Source organism: Silene latifolia, chromosome 11, assembly GCF_048544455.1.
Source record: "Silene latifolia isolate original U9 population chromosome 11, ASM4854445v1, whole genome shotgun sequence".
In the NCBI taxonomy this organism is placed as follows: Eukaryota; Viridiplantae; Streptophyta; class Magnoliopsida; order Caryophyllales; family Caryophyllaceae; genus Silene; species Silene latifolia.
The window spans coordinates 59,923,410-59,939,228 of NC_133536.1; the positions used below are offsets into that span (position 1 = coordinate 59,923,410).

Sequence of the window (15,819 nt, forward strand, 5' to 3'; positions counted from 1 at the left end):
TCATCATCATCTTGCTCAACCACATGGTCAAAATGCTCTTCCTCCTCAACATCAGAATCGGCTAATGGCTGCCTAAAAAACGCACTCGGTAAATCCATCTCGGTCATAACGGGCTCGGGAGTAGCGACGGGAGTAGGGTCAACAGAAGGGCGTATTTCGATGCCCTTACCCCTACCCCTACCCCTACCCCTACCCCGACCACGACGAGGCGCTAACAGGAAAGGGATACGCCGTTTAGAGCTCGTTACTCTTCGATCTTTCGTACGACCTAGTGAAGTCATAATGTAATCTTCGCTGTTCGACATCTGCATTTACGAGATTAAAAAGTTAGTTAAATAAAATAAAAACAAGTTTTCATAAAAAATTAACATAAAATTAACAACTTCTAATAAAAAATAAATATAAATTTAACGATTATAAGTAAAATACACAACTTCTAAAACAAGAAAAATAAAAATTGCACATTAATATAAAAATTATCAACTTTAAATACAAAATAAATACAAATTACACATTTAAATACAAAATTAACAACTTGTAATTTAAAATAATATAAATTACACATTTAAATACAAAATAACAACTTCTAATACAAAACAAATATAAATTTAACCATTACAAATCAAAATAAACAACTTCTAAAACAAAAAAATATAAATTACAAATTAAAATTAAAGATATACGGTTTTTAAAAAAAAAAGGTCCACACCATAGACGGACTTTGAATATCAACGTCCTACCATGGATCAGACGTTGAATATCAAAGTCCATCACCTGGTAAGACGTTGAATATCAACGTCCCTGCCCACGACAGACATGGATATTCAACGTCCATCCATGGACGACGTTGATATTCAACGTCCATCGTCCTTTCCAACGTTAAACTTCATCGTCCATACCCCATTCAGACGTTGAGATTCAACGTCCATCCCCAACATAGACGTTGAATTTCAACGTCCGTTTCCTTCCCTGACGTGATGTTTGAACGTCCATCTCCCCATCATCGACAACAACAACAAATCGACAACAACAACAAACAAGAAACAACAACAACAAACAGCAACAACAAACAACAAACAATAACAACTACATCGACAACAACAACAAATCAATCAATCGAAAAGAACAAAACAACAATAACAAAATTGAAACGAGAAATTTAAACAAAGACAAACATTACTAGCTTATATGTCGTGGGGGAGTTGAAACAAGGATGAATTTAATCAAATTAAACAACTAAAACTAAACTAATTGAAAAAAAACGACTTACTTGATTCAAACAAGGAGGTGTTGCCGTGGGGGAGTTGTTCGCCGATATGTCGTCGTGGGTGTCTTTGCGGTGGTGGTGGAGGTGTTGCGGTGGGGGAGTTGTTGGCGGAGGTCGTGGTGTGGTGGTGGTGTGGTGGGCGGGAGGAGTGAATGTGAGAGAGTGAAAGAGAGAAAAGGGAGGAGTGAATGTGAGAGAATAAGGGTAGGAATGTCTTTTTTTTATAAAACGTCGACGATTCGTTATAAAACGTCGGCGACGTTTTGCAACCGGGTATTAAAATTACCTCTCTAACCATTAAAACAAGTTATAAAGTTTCAACTTTGATTAGATTGAAGGGTGGTTAATTCACAACAATCAATATATCTATCTATCTATATTAATAAAGGAAGCTTTTTTCGAGCGATTATAGAGAGTCCAACTTTTATTAACTACCTAAAATTAATTAAAAACTTTAATTAAGATAATTTTAAAAAATGGTCTTCTTACCTATAACCTACAATCCTACACTACCACACATACGTGAAGTTGGTTATTGATATGCATTTGAATTGTTTACAAAATTAAATTCTACGAGAATAAGAATACTAAGCAAACACTATTACCTATGTGTATATATAATTAAACCTTGCCTCCGGGCTCCATGATTTCATCAATTTTGTGTGTTAGTTGTTCTGTCTTCTTATTGTTGTTTCTCTAATTATCTACAACTTGATTTTGTTTTGTAGGTATAATACTCTATTTACTTTAAGGTATGAATACTACGCCTTATTACGCAATACTGCATACATACAGTAGTACATATACTGTGAGAGAGATGTTTAGAATTTTGGAATTGCTTTTTTTTTTTTCAATTATTATTGGAATATAGTATGCAATTTCTCATTGTTGCATATTTGGAATTACAGGTTGAAATATACTTCTAATGGATTCATGGCGTACTCTCATGACTTGGGTTGTTTCCCTAGATATCTCTTTCAGGTAATTGATTCATAATGTTTAAATTTTTAATAATATATGTATACCGCAAATACTCTCTAATGTTTCATGGATCTTTTTCCGTCCGTCATCGTTTTTGTTATTAGTTTGAGTTGTACGTCATGTTGTACTAATTTCTATATATATAAACATGCGAAGTTAGTAGAGGTCGGACTCCTCTCAACAACACGAAAATCAACCTGAATATAAAGGGAGACCAAGAGTAATGGTCGTGACTATTTTTATTGGTATGGACTATAGTAATATATATCTAGGAAAAGGTAGCAAACAGGAAGTAACTTGAATTGGGAATGTGATATATGCAGTAGAAGATGAAGTAGTTGTGAAGCGCAAAAAGCAATATCGAAGACGAAGTGCAGAAAGTTATGTGCCGAATTGCCGATACCTAAAATTTTACTTTTCTTTCTTATGTATTTTGCGACCCCGACTCTTATAATTGTATCGTTTATACAGTTATATTCTAAAAATGCCATGTCTTTTTTCTATCGGTTGTCTTACGGATTATAACTTCTGTTTGTTATAGTTGTATAACGTGTATACTCCGTGATTTAATATTATTGGATAAGCTTTGTAAATTTGTTTGCTTTTTGCTTTTTACTATTTGCCACATATAAAAAATAAAACTAAAAATAGTTTAGCAAAGATTAAAACTATATCAATTTGTTTTAATAGTAGTAGCAAAAGATATATCCAATCAAATTTATCTAATAACTTAGCAAAGATTAAAGTTCAGTTTACATGTAATTAGAATTCTATCAATATGGAGAGTTCAATTGAAATAAAAAGAGTTCAATTTACACGTAGTTTTCTTTCGGCTATATAGAAATTAGTTGGGTTGGGTGAGGATTTAGCTAATCGACCTGTTTATGTAATTGAGTCCGATACAAATTAATAGGAGAGTGACTCATCTAATATCGACACAAATATGAACACAAATAACACATGACCTGTGACAAACGTTAACCTTTAACATCAGTTCGTTCGTGATCGTTAGCAAATTGTCATAGCCATTAAATTAAGTTAGTGAACTTTTATGTGTTTATTATAGTTCAACTTAGTGAGTCCTTAACATATATATGTGATCAAATTAACCATAGAAATTAAAGAAAATTCAGTCTCTTTCATCAAACCTAGAAAGCAAAGGAGTTTAGCTCCCTTCATTCTATTATCCTATTTAAAAGAGTATATACGAAGTAAAAATAAGCAAATGGTGTTCACTATTGTTATCACTGTCAATTTGAACGGTCAAGGAATTTAAGTAATTTTAGATATGTACAATTTTACGAGATGTTCACTGATTAGTGACCACTGACTTATTGATCTATATTCTATAGACAATATGTAGGTTCAGATTCATGCCCTTTATTTTATAAGTACCTTCTTTATTTACCATAACCGATCGTTTTCTCAATGATATTATGGCCTTAAAAGGTTAGTTCCCTCCAACCACCACGCACAACCGGTCCACCACCACCAATGTCCACCACCATCACCCAAAAGAAAGGCCCCCCACTATTAAAAAGTCGTGATAAGTTCATAGGTAGTAGCGGAGCTAGCATTTACAATTAGGGGAGCAAAAAAAATTTCAAGGGATACGAATAAATAATGACATAATGTGAACTTGAAAATAGTGAAAATTTTTACTTTTGAATTTTTCCTTAATCAGCGAGGACAAGCACCCCTACTATCCCCTTAAATCTGCCACTAGATCTAAATAATTGAGTTATAACTATGAGGTTTATACGTTACAAATCGATTGTCTAGCTATGTATTTGAGCCGGTTTGCTCTATGACTCTACGAGCAAGAGTGCTCTACTTGAAACTTTAACAGTGTTATTGTCCTATAAATTTGAGCTCGAAATTTTAAGTTAACTTATGTCCTTCGGTTCGTTCACTTGCAATTAAGAATGGACTTATGAGGAAGAATGGACTTATGAGGTGAGGTTGATTCAAATAAAATAAGTTTAAATTTAACGATTTAAATAATTAGTGGCAAAATTCATAAAATTCACTTAATTGAGTTAATTAGTTATTTTAGTGATGCCGAAACTCGCCATGGCCACATAACACAAATAACTATTTTTGTAAAACTCTTTATGTTTATTGGTACTCAAGAGTATTATTGGCTCATTTATCATAGCACACTACAAAAAGGCCCGTGCATCGCACGGGCATTAAATCTAGTATATATATATAAAAGAGGCTTTTTTTCAGGCAATTCTAGAGACTCCAAGTTTTTTAAAACACTCTAATTATAATAATAATATTGATCTAAAAAAATAACAGACTATTTAAATATTAATCTAAAAAGATAACTTTCTTTCATGGAAACTTTATCTCTTAAATTAAAAAAAAATATTGGTATTGTAAGGCAAAGCATATAGGTATTTAATACTATTTTAATATAATTGTACTTATCTCATTATCAAAACATCTATTAAATAGCTAATTTAATTATATATATACATATATACAAATATTATAATCAATATATATATATAAAAGTGGCTTTTTTCAGGCAATTCTAGAGATTCCAACTTTCTAAAATTACCTAATTAATTTTTATTTAAAATAATTTTATGTATAGTTAGTTATCCCCAATATTTGTGCAAATTCTATCTAATATTTGTGCAAATTCTATCTAATAGAGTTTTTAGGTTATGTCTCACCTGGAAAATCATAAACTTATATTTATATATATACCATCAAAAGATGGAATTCATATTTGCAACCAATTGTCCTGAAATTCCGGTTCATCAAAACCACCTAGGTAATCCAGGTCAGGAAATGAAGGCGCATTAACTAAGGCATTCATATCGCTTATCACTTATACATACATCTGGCTCATAAATTGGAGTTTTCCAATCATAATGCTCCAATGGCATGTAACACTGCAATCGAACATTTTGAGACGGTTAGTGGATTCGTTTGAATTTCGCCACTTCAGCTACTGTTTCAAGGGCTTTAATAAATACATGTTCGTCAATAGCACTCTCAATTGATTTTTCAATTCAGATAAAGATAAATTAAGGTTTCGAAAGGAAACATATTTGTCCGTTTCAACTGTCAGATATCAATTTAAATATTTTGAAGTAATTGCTGTTTTGGCTGTATAATAGTAACAATTTCTCCCTGTATTTCGATGGCCAGACGCCCAAACACCATCTTAGTCTCATATTATTGTAATCTTCCAAAACAAACGCCACTTCATTGGCAATCTTCTTCTTATATTCACCATCCAATCAAATACTTCAGAATTTTGTGTCAAATTTAACAAATATTTTGGAATTTCTTATACCTCATTTGAAGGGAAGTTCCTCAAGTTAGTGTCGCATAGTGAAAATTTTGCAAGAAATAATTGAAGAAAATACAGTAACACATAAAATCCTTTGGAAAAATTCATTTTTTTGGTGGTATACTTCCTGGTACTGATGTTTAGACTAAAGATTGAGGTAAAATATTTGTTAAATTTATTTCTATGTTTAAGAGAACCATACTAATAGTGAACCATATTGCAGCCTTTGTAACATAGGTTCTTTTATCTCGGTCCCATGTACCGACAATTTATCCTTTCTTAGGTCTATGTTGCGGATAATTATTCGATTATTTGACCTCTTTACATACGCCATTCTATATACAAATCTATTGCTTTAGTAGGTTGGAGTAATGAAAATAGTGGGATCTTCTTCTAATATGTATAGAAAAGATATTTGTAAATTGATTGAGAGAATACAAATAGAATTGAAATTGGTTTTTTTTGTAGATATATAAGACGGAAAACGGCCTTCGTTTATATAAGCCGATATGCGGCTTAGTTGCATATAAAGGAGTACAAAGGAGGTTAAGCAGCTAGCAAGAATAAATATGAAGTTATATGCCTATATTATTCTCCTCGAAAATTATCCAAATATTCGTGTTTTATTATTCTGTAGTATGGTTATTTTGTACGGAGTATTGTTTTGAAGATTACAATGGCCGTATTATACGAGACTTTAAAGTGATATTGGTCGTATTAAGCTAGATTAACTTGAGACGGTTTGTTCGTGATCACTACCATGATCGTAACCAATATTGTAGCTTAATACTCTACTATCATTGATCTAGTAGAAAGACCAAAAAATTACACTAACACAATCACACAAAGTTCACAGGGTAATCATTTGGATACTTTTCTTTGAAGTAATATTACTAGAAGTTAGGAATATTCAACGTTTGCAGGGACATGAAACTTGCGACAGGAACAATTTTTTTTATGATTACTTATACAATAAGAAAATTGTATATGCTATTATTTAAGATTCAAATTGGTGTTGTAGATATATATAAACCCACACATTTTTTTCAAGAATAACAAAGTATTCAATGAAAGTTTCATTTAATATAACTATGTAGTGTTTTACGTACGGATAACTAACTTAATTTACAAATTACTAAATTATATTCCGTTAAAAAATTTATCTATAAATTTGAAAAGTGAAAAGTTAAAGGATACAACTTTAAAATAATTTTGTAATTATCCTTTTATTCTAACACATTGTAATTACTATTCCTAGAATCCTTACATAAACGTACTTCTTAATCTTATATAAAATTAATAAGATAAATTTCTGGAAAAAAAAAGAAACTTCATTGAAAGGTGTTCAAATTAATAAGATAAGAAGATTTATACGGAGTACCTTATTTGAGTAATTGAAATATAACTTTTACGTATAATTCAAGATGATATTAAAAGGTCTAAACAATTAGAGGAAAGACAAATTTGAAACCCGTGCAACGCACAGACACAAAATCTAGTAATCCAACATATGGATCATCTTCTTATAATAATCCAAACATCATTTAATCTCATAGTAAATGTTGGGTTCATATACCCATCTAATTAGACTCCTCTAATTAGATATATAAATCTATATCTATATCTTATACTTCCTCCCATCCAGACCAAAGGTTACAGTTGCTTTTTGACACTATTCATGGTCGTATGGAATCTTTGATATTATTCTTAATCTATAAGACAAAATATAGTCATGTGAGATCTTGTTTGATTTATCGTCATGAATGCTATAAGAATATCAATTTTTTATAATTTTTAATAATGTGTAACTAAAGATATGCAAGTTATAAAACGTGTCTCGGCAAGTGTGATAAAGCAACTGTAACCTTTGGTCTGGATGGGAGGAAGTATGAGTTATATCTATCTATGTATCTATATTAATAAAGGAAGTTTTTTTCGAGCGATTACAGAGAGTCCAACCTTCGCAAAATACCTATGATTAATAAATAACGATTCTTAAATTCTAAAAAATAAAAAGTATTGTAAAAATAAAAATACATGACGTGCAGTGTAACAAATCCTATAAACTGCCCACTTAAATATGAATAGAATCCTTTAATAAACCCATCTCTACAGCCAATAAAACTTCAACTTTCAGTAAAAGTTGTACGGAAATCTATGATACATTGAAATTTTATGTAATTGATAATTATAAGTTTAATGTCATAATAATATGACTTCTATACACACTCTAACACAGCTATTTACTATTTACATCATTAGAATATGTATATTTTAATATAAATAGAATCCCATCCAAACTTCTTCCTCCGGCTAATTCCATCAGTCCAGCTAATTCCCACGTTCCTGTAGAACATAATATTTGATTCAAATTAGGAGTATTGTACAAACTATAAATACAAGTCTTTTGGTATCTCAGTTTCCACACAACTTTTATTCCATAATTCATATATCTTGAGAACTACCTGCGACAATGGCACCATCCTATTATCTTGCTTTCCTAATATTCAATCACATTGATATTAAGTCTTTGATATTAACTGTATTTTTATTTTCTGTTTCAGTGCTTACTCAACGATTAACGAGCTGAACGAAAGCAATAAAAGTGGAAAAATAAAGGCCCGTGTTTCTCGACTTTGGGAAGTAATGAATTCTTATGTTTCAGGCCAGCTACCAAGGCAGATCAGAATGACACGGAAGAGACATGGATAGAAATACCAGAACAATACATTGGTAGTGAAGGAGCATTAAACATTGAGGTAGTCGTTAACCAGATGTACCCAAATTTTGAGACCAACCATAAAAACGAAGACTATCTAAGAGAAAGAGCAATACTCACACCTTTTAATGAAACCGCCGACTTGATAAACAAACAGCCACATGGCAAAATTGGTGCCAAATGAGGAGGTGCTATACCGGAGTTGTGATGAGGTCTGCACGGCATCAACTGAATCCAAAGACTAGTTTACATCTTATCTAACAGAGTACTTAAACAGCCTAAACTTACAGGGGTTGCCACACCATGAGTTAAGGCTTAAGGTAGGGATGTCAGTAATGCTCCTTATAAACATAAACCCGTCACATGGGTTATGTAATGGTACACGTCTGATTATAACTCATCTTGGAAAATTTATAGTCGAAGGGAACATAATAACGGGTTCAAAGCTGGGTGAAAAGGTTCTTATACGGTTATACCAAGGATAATAATGACTACAACGGACATAAAAATACCGTTCGTGAATACCCCCTGAAACCATGTTATGCAATGACAATTAACAAGAGTCAAGGACAAACCCTAACGCATTTAGGGATCTATTTGCCAAAACCCGTATTTAGTCATGGACAGTTATATGTAGCAGCTTCAAGGACGACGTCACCAGAAGGTATAAAATTCTTCATAGACGATTCAGCCCAAGAGTTCAAAGGCCACACGAGAAATATCGTCTATAAAGAAGTTTTTAACAATCTACACTCCCTCCCGTAAACAATCCGTTATATGCAGGTTTATTATTTGGACAGTTCAGTAGACTTCTGAACACACAAGTAATAATTAAAGCTTCAAATTTGCGAAGTCTAACCATGACTGACGTATATTTTAAGGAAATAATCTTTCCATTATTTATGCTTTATATTTACATTCGTAAGTTGAAATTTGTTTAGTTATTTATGTGAGCAATTACAGTAATACGATGATGTTGACAAATACTCAACTTGAATCTAATCTTCCTTTTTTTTTCTGAAAGGAAAAGCTTCTTATATTAATTAGAAATACCGACACAGTCAAAAACAACTACAAGCTCAATGCACTCGGGAACCGTCCTCACACAAAACTGCGTCAAGTATGAAAGCAGTACTAGGTCAGCCAGACCGTGAGCCATAACATTCAACAAAAATAACGGGTCAAATAGCAAATTAAATAGAAAATAAAGTATGTCATGAGTAGCAAGTAACAACACCATGAAAAATTGAGATGGTATTCATCCAGCCATATGCTTATTTAAAATCAAACAAATAATATAGAATGCTAATAAGAAACAAGAAAGCCAGAACCTTTGAAGGATGATACCAGACCAGCGGATCAGGGACAATAGTAGATGCCATAAATTGCATCTTATCACCATTTCACAGTTGTTGGTGTTGTTGTTAACCAATGAAACCAGCAGCAAATAAACAACCCTATCCACCAATCTCATCCGATGAATTGAAAATCGTGATTTGGTTTTTTGCATGTCGTTCCGCTAATTGGATGAGAGGATGACAACAAATAACAAGAGAATTTCAGTCACACATCAAGATTAGCCATGGTTTGGGTAGAAGATAGACGTGCGATAAATCGGAATCGGACAAGAGTAATTGTCAGATAGGTATTCAATAGTTGACGATTGAAGGGGGAATGATAAAGGCATAGGAAGTAAGCAGATATGAGAATGGGGAAGCGATTGGTGGTGGTTGAACTGATAGCTGCGGTGTTCGATTGGGGTAGGTAGGTGGTGGTGCGCGGTTCAGTAGATGGTAGACACGTATGAGTTTTGGGAGTGTTGGGTATGGTACATATCCAAAACAAAAAGGCTGAATTGTTGTGCATAGAGTTGGCATAAAGGGCCGCGGGCCGGTCGGCGGCACGGCCAGGCACGACCCACAGCATGGCACGACACGGCCCGACGAGAAAATCGAGGAAGCACGGGCACGGCACGAATGTGCTTTGGACGGGCTCCGACGCGATTTTCATCAAAAATCCGTCTTTTAAAAGCACGACACGGCCTAAAAGACGGTGGAGCGACAAGACGCACCAGGGCGACGGGCTTGGCACGGCCCGATACGAAGAGTGGCCCGTTTATTATTATTTATTAAATAAAAAGTACAGTAACATTTAACAAAATATATATTTAAGCCATTAATCATCATTTATTAAACTAAAAGTACACTAATATTTAATAAAATATATATTTAAACCATTAATCATCATTTATTAAACAAAAAGTACTAAAAATATATCAATTATATAACGTTTTTTATTTAAATAAAAAAAATATTAAAGCACATGGGCCGGCCCACGGACAAGGCACGAAAAGCCCATGGGCCAGGCACGGCTCGAGCACGAAAATGGCCGTGCCTTGAGCGGGCCGCGGCGTAGGTTTGGATCAGTGGGCCTGGCACGGCACGGCCCGAGGAGCCCAATATCCGTGCCTGGGCCGGGCCAATTTTTGGGGAAGGCCCGGCGCGTGCCGGCCCAGCACGGCCCATTGCCTACTCTAGTTGTGCATATCAATTACGGTAATTGTCTTTTCGCAAATTCTTATTTGTGACGGAGGGTCTCCGTCACAAACAAGAGACGGGTACCATATTGTCTCACAAAAAACCCATAGGGGGTGAGAGAAGGAGCACATGGGGTGGGTGCCCACCTTGTCCCCTCTACCCATTTCCACTCACAAAATACCCGTCGTAAGATCCGACCCGTCACAAGGGAGACCTACAGTTGTCTTTTAACTTTGATTTCCTCCAAAAATGAAACACATTAACATAAGCACCCAGCAAAAGTACTTACTTAAGTCGGTCTAATAAAATTTAAAGTGACATGTTAACATATCACGGAGCATGCGGTAATTTAATGAATATATAATCATGTATCACACATTTACACTGGTATTTCTCCGTATAGTTCGACTGCTATAAGATTAACTGCTTTTTATAGGAGTCTTACTCACTTCTTAATTTTTGTTAGAATATGCATACCGTCTTAGAGAAGAATTACACACATAGAAAAACCGAGTTCCTTAAAGCGCTTAATAATAAATGGTCTTTTAAAATAGCGAGATTGTGTCACAACGTAATGAAAAAAATAACTCAAACGGCCGCATGCAGAGACGAAGTAAATGTATATGCTTTTACGCAAAATTCATGACAGTATAAGCATGGTTAACGTGTTTCCGTTCTTATTAAAGCACCAAATAATAGGCCCGTGCATCGCACGGGTATTAAATCTAGTATATATATAAAACTGGGTTGAAGCGCTGTGGATGCGCCACGTGTCAACCCAGCTTTAAATACAAGTATTAATTACAGTTAAACATTAAATATAAACATAATAAATGCTATATAAATCTCAGCAAAATATTAATTATTGCTTAATAAATTTTATTATAAAATTACATTAAATAATTATGGGGATTTGATTCTAAATTTATTAAAAAAAATATTTTGATAAAAATCCTAAAATGTAAATAATTACGTTTATTGCGAAAAATGCTTCAAATTGAGTATAATTTTCATTATATTTATTGAAATATTTTGATCTGTAGAGATGATTAAAGTGAGTGTCTCAAAATATTTTATGTTTACGTAAAAAGACATTTTGAGAAAGTTATAAAACTTAGACCATTAAATCCTAAGAAAAATATATTTGGAAGAGTCATTGTATTTCTTAAAAACATAACTTAAAAAAATCTACTAAGAGATAAGTTTTTATGTGGGAATGAAAAAAATTATATTGCGAGAAATTGAATACATATGAGATTTTGATAGGTTTAAGTAATGTGATAACAAGTATGTGTACGAGTATGTATGTACACAGTGATCGCGAATGCATTTGAATAATCAAAACAAAAGTAATGATTATTAAATAATATACTATTATAAAAGACATGAAAAAGTAGAAAAAAAAGTTATATTTTTATTTAATATTTTCAATTAAAATACGTATACGTCAAGTATAAATATTGATTATGACTAGCTAAATATTACTTTTAGTTAAATATTTTATATGTTATATTTTAAATACTTTGAAGTTAAACCTCGAAAAATATTATTTGAGAAAGTTAACCTATTTTATTTACAGGTAAACTCTTAAACATCATTTATATATAGTTATTTAAAAATACAAAAGGTGCAATTTTTATAGATATGTTTCATAAGTAACAGATGCAAAACACAATCAAAATATTTGAATAAGTTGAGTTTGAACTCTATATGTTTGATACATAAATATCACACGTTATATATAAAAAAAATTAAAAATTATATAAAATTATACTCACATCATTTTGAACAAATATTAATTGATTTGGAACATAACGTATTCTGAAATGATATAATTTGAGAACTTAATGTTGATTGTTGCATTATTCGAATAAACTTTATTTTAATTAATATGATATTTGATCAGTCACAAAATAATTTATAAAACATTGATCAGCATAATTAATTATTGCTTATTAGTTTTAATTAAAATTGTATGTATTTTATTTTAAAATATTGAAAATAAACCTAAAAAAAATTAATTTGAGAAAAATTAATTTATTTTTATTTATAAGTAAAAATATTAAAGGTTATATATAAATTATGTTATTTTTCTTCAATTATAATAATTAAATTTTAAAACAGGCCGCGCGAAGCGCGAGATACTACCTAGTATATATATAAAAGAGAGTTTTTTCGAGCGATCTGAGAGCGTCCACATCATCAAAAATTAATTTAGGAAAGTATCATAAATAATAATTTTTGATGTAAAAAATAAAGTGGAGAATCTTTTAATTATTATAATATATATATTTCCTAAATTATATTCAAGTGATATTTCCAATGTTTATATCAAACTTTTACATTTCACTTGGCAAAAAAGTATCGTTAAAAAAATTATTAAAATAATATAATTAGCTTCGTGGTAAAAAATGCTATCATTATAGTATAGATTTCATATTATTTGCACATATTAAAACTTCTTAGTATGTAAAAGTGTGTAATTTTTAGTATGTTTTGTCCCACATTGGAAAATAACGTAGGTGTGGTGAATATACTACATATAAATAGTAGAATTGTCCCACATCGAAAGATTAGTATAAGGTGATGTGATCCTATGATTATAAATAGGAGGCATATTTGGAACTTATGTATCCACCCAAAAATTTTTGAGTCTCATAAATATTGTTTTAAAGAGCTCTTAAGATTTTCTATCATTATCTACGATAAACTGAAAATCGTTGGGAACTACCCGGGAAAGAGTTAAGTTCATGAACAAGAAAATCAAAAAATACAAAACTAAAAGTTTTACTAATGGTAGTCTCCTGACACAGTACAAAACTAAAGATTTTACTAATGGTTGTCTTCTGAATGCACTAATAGAGCGTTAATGAGTCATTATATGTACGATGTAAAGATCTCTATCTAATGATTGAGACTAAGTGATTTTACCTTCAAAGAAAAATAATATGTATACAATAGTGGGTTTTTTAGGAAGAGACATGTACTTCCTGGTATGTTATATCTTTCACATTGAAAAATAATGTAGGCATGATGAACATACAACGTCTAAATAATTAAATTATGTATCTCACATCAAAAGAATAGTATACGGTAGGGTGATTCTAAAATATAAATAGGAGGCATCCTTAAAACTTAGGTATAAACCAAATTTTTTTGATATAAAAGATATGTACTTTTTAGTATGTTATATGTCCCACATTGAAAAATAATGTAGGCGCGGTGAATATATTATGTATAAATAATAGAACTGTCCCATATATATACATTTTCTATATTATATTAAAGTGATGTTTATAACTTTGATATAAAAACTTTATATCAAAATAATGGTGAATATACTATGCAAGTGTACTTAGTATGGTGAATATACTATGTATAAATATTAGAATTGTCCCACATCGGAAGATTACCTTAAGACAGAGTGATCCTATGATTATAAATAGAAGTCATAACCCAAAAGCTTTTGATTCTCTTAAGTATTGTTGGAGAGAGCTCTTAAAATAAAGAGTTTGTATTACTATCTCTACAGTAATGATTTCTAACCTAAGTTAATCTTTGGAAAATCTTTTAGTTATTATAATATATACTCTGTATTTCTTATTTTATATTCAAGTGATGTTTCTAATTTTTATATAAAAACTTTTACATTTCATTTGGCAAAATAATGTCGGTAAAAAAATTATGAAAATAATATTACTAGATTCATGGTAAGAAATGTTATCATTAGAGTATATATATAGATTTCATATAATTTGCACATATTAAAGATGGTGTATTTCATAGTATGTTATATGTCCCACATTGAAAAATAATATAGGTGTGACAAATATACTACATATAAAAAATAGAATTTTCCCACATCGAAATATAGCATAAGGTGGGTGATTCTATGATTATAAATACGAGGCATCCTTGGAACTTAGGCATCAACCCAAAATCTTTTGAGTCTCTTAAGTATTGTTTTGGAGAGCTCTTAAAAGTTTATATCATTATATTTTCTACCTATAGATTTTATATGTCCCACATTGAAAAATAATGTAGGTGTGGTAAATATACTACGTTCAAATAATATAATTAGAATTGTGTTAAAAAAAATTTTATCATTAGAGTATAGATTCATATCATTTGCACATATTTTAATTATGATAAAAAAAATAGAAAACAAACGTATGAATATTAATAGATAATATAGTATTTGCTTATTATTAAATCGGGTTGGATGTCGAATTAGGTTCAAAAAATATTGTGTACTTTTAAATATGTTATTCGTCTCACATTGAAAAATAATGTAAGTGTGATAAATATATAGTACGTATAAATAGTTGAATTGTCCCGCATCAGAAGATTATCATAAGGTGGGGTGATGCTATGATTATAAATAGGATTTATCCTTAGAACTTAGGTATCACCCCAAATATATTGAATCTCTTAAAGTATACTTATTATATAAGAGACTTTAAATATAATCTTGAATTAAATGTTAAATTTTTAAAGTTGTAACATTTTTTTAGGTGGGAGAAAGAGCGATAAAATGGTCAATATTATAACGGAAAATTTTTATGGTACCCTCGAATTTTGGTAGATTACACATAATACCCCTAATTTTAAGTTTCTACATATAATACCCTTGTGTTTACTTTTTTTTTCATAACGCCGTTACTCCTATGAGTAACTAGATGAGTAATTGAGCATGCCATGTTATTTGTGTTTTGTTATTTAGATATTAAATGTTAGTTTATTAAATAAAATATGGATTTAGGAATTAGATGATGTTTGTGTAATAGATAACAAAAGAAAAAGGCGTTACAAGTCATAGGAGTAAAGGCGTTATGACGGAAGTTGTCAAATGGTATTCTGGGAAAGAAAAAGGTGAACACAGGGGTACCATTTGTAGAAACTTAAAATTAGGGGTACCATGTGTAATATATCAAAGTTCAAGGTTACAATGAGAAATTTCCAATATTATAATGATATAGTTAATTAAATTTTCATTTAAATT

At 31.3% G+C, this 15,819-nt stretch overlaps 2 long non-coding RNA genes across 2 annotated transcripts; one reads left to right on the forward strand and one right to left on the reverse strand.

Moving 5' to 3' along the window:
- Positions 1–1,855: 1,855 nt before the first annotated feature.
- Positions 1,856–2,817, forward strand: LOC141614885 (uncharacterized). Its single transcript, XR_012529440.1, has 3 exons — positions 1,856–2,019; positions 2,176–2,248; positions 2,572–2,817. It is a non-coding gene; the product is annotated as an uncharacterized LOC141614885 (long non-coding RNA).
- Positions 2,818–7,604: 4,787 nt separating this feature from the next.
- Positions 7,605–10,107, reverse strand: LOC141611683 (uncharacterized). The gene is made up of 3 exons (XR_012528691.1): positions 9,612–10,107; positions 8,403–8,508; positions 7,605–7,907 (listed from the first exon to the last, which is right to left on the reverse strand). It is a non-coding gene; the product is annotated as an uncharacterized LOC141611683 (long non-coding RNA).
- Positions 10,108–15,819: the final 5,712 nt, after the last annotated feature.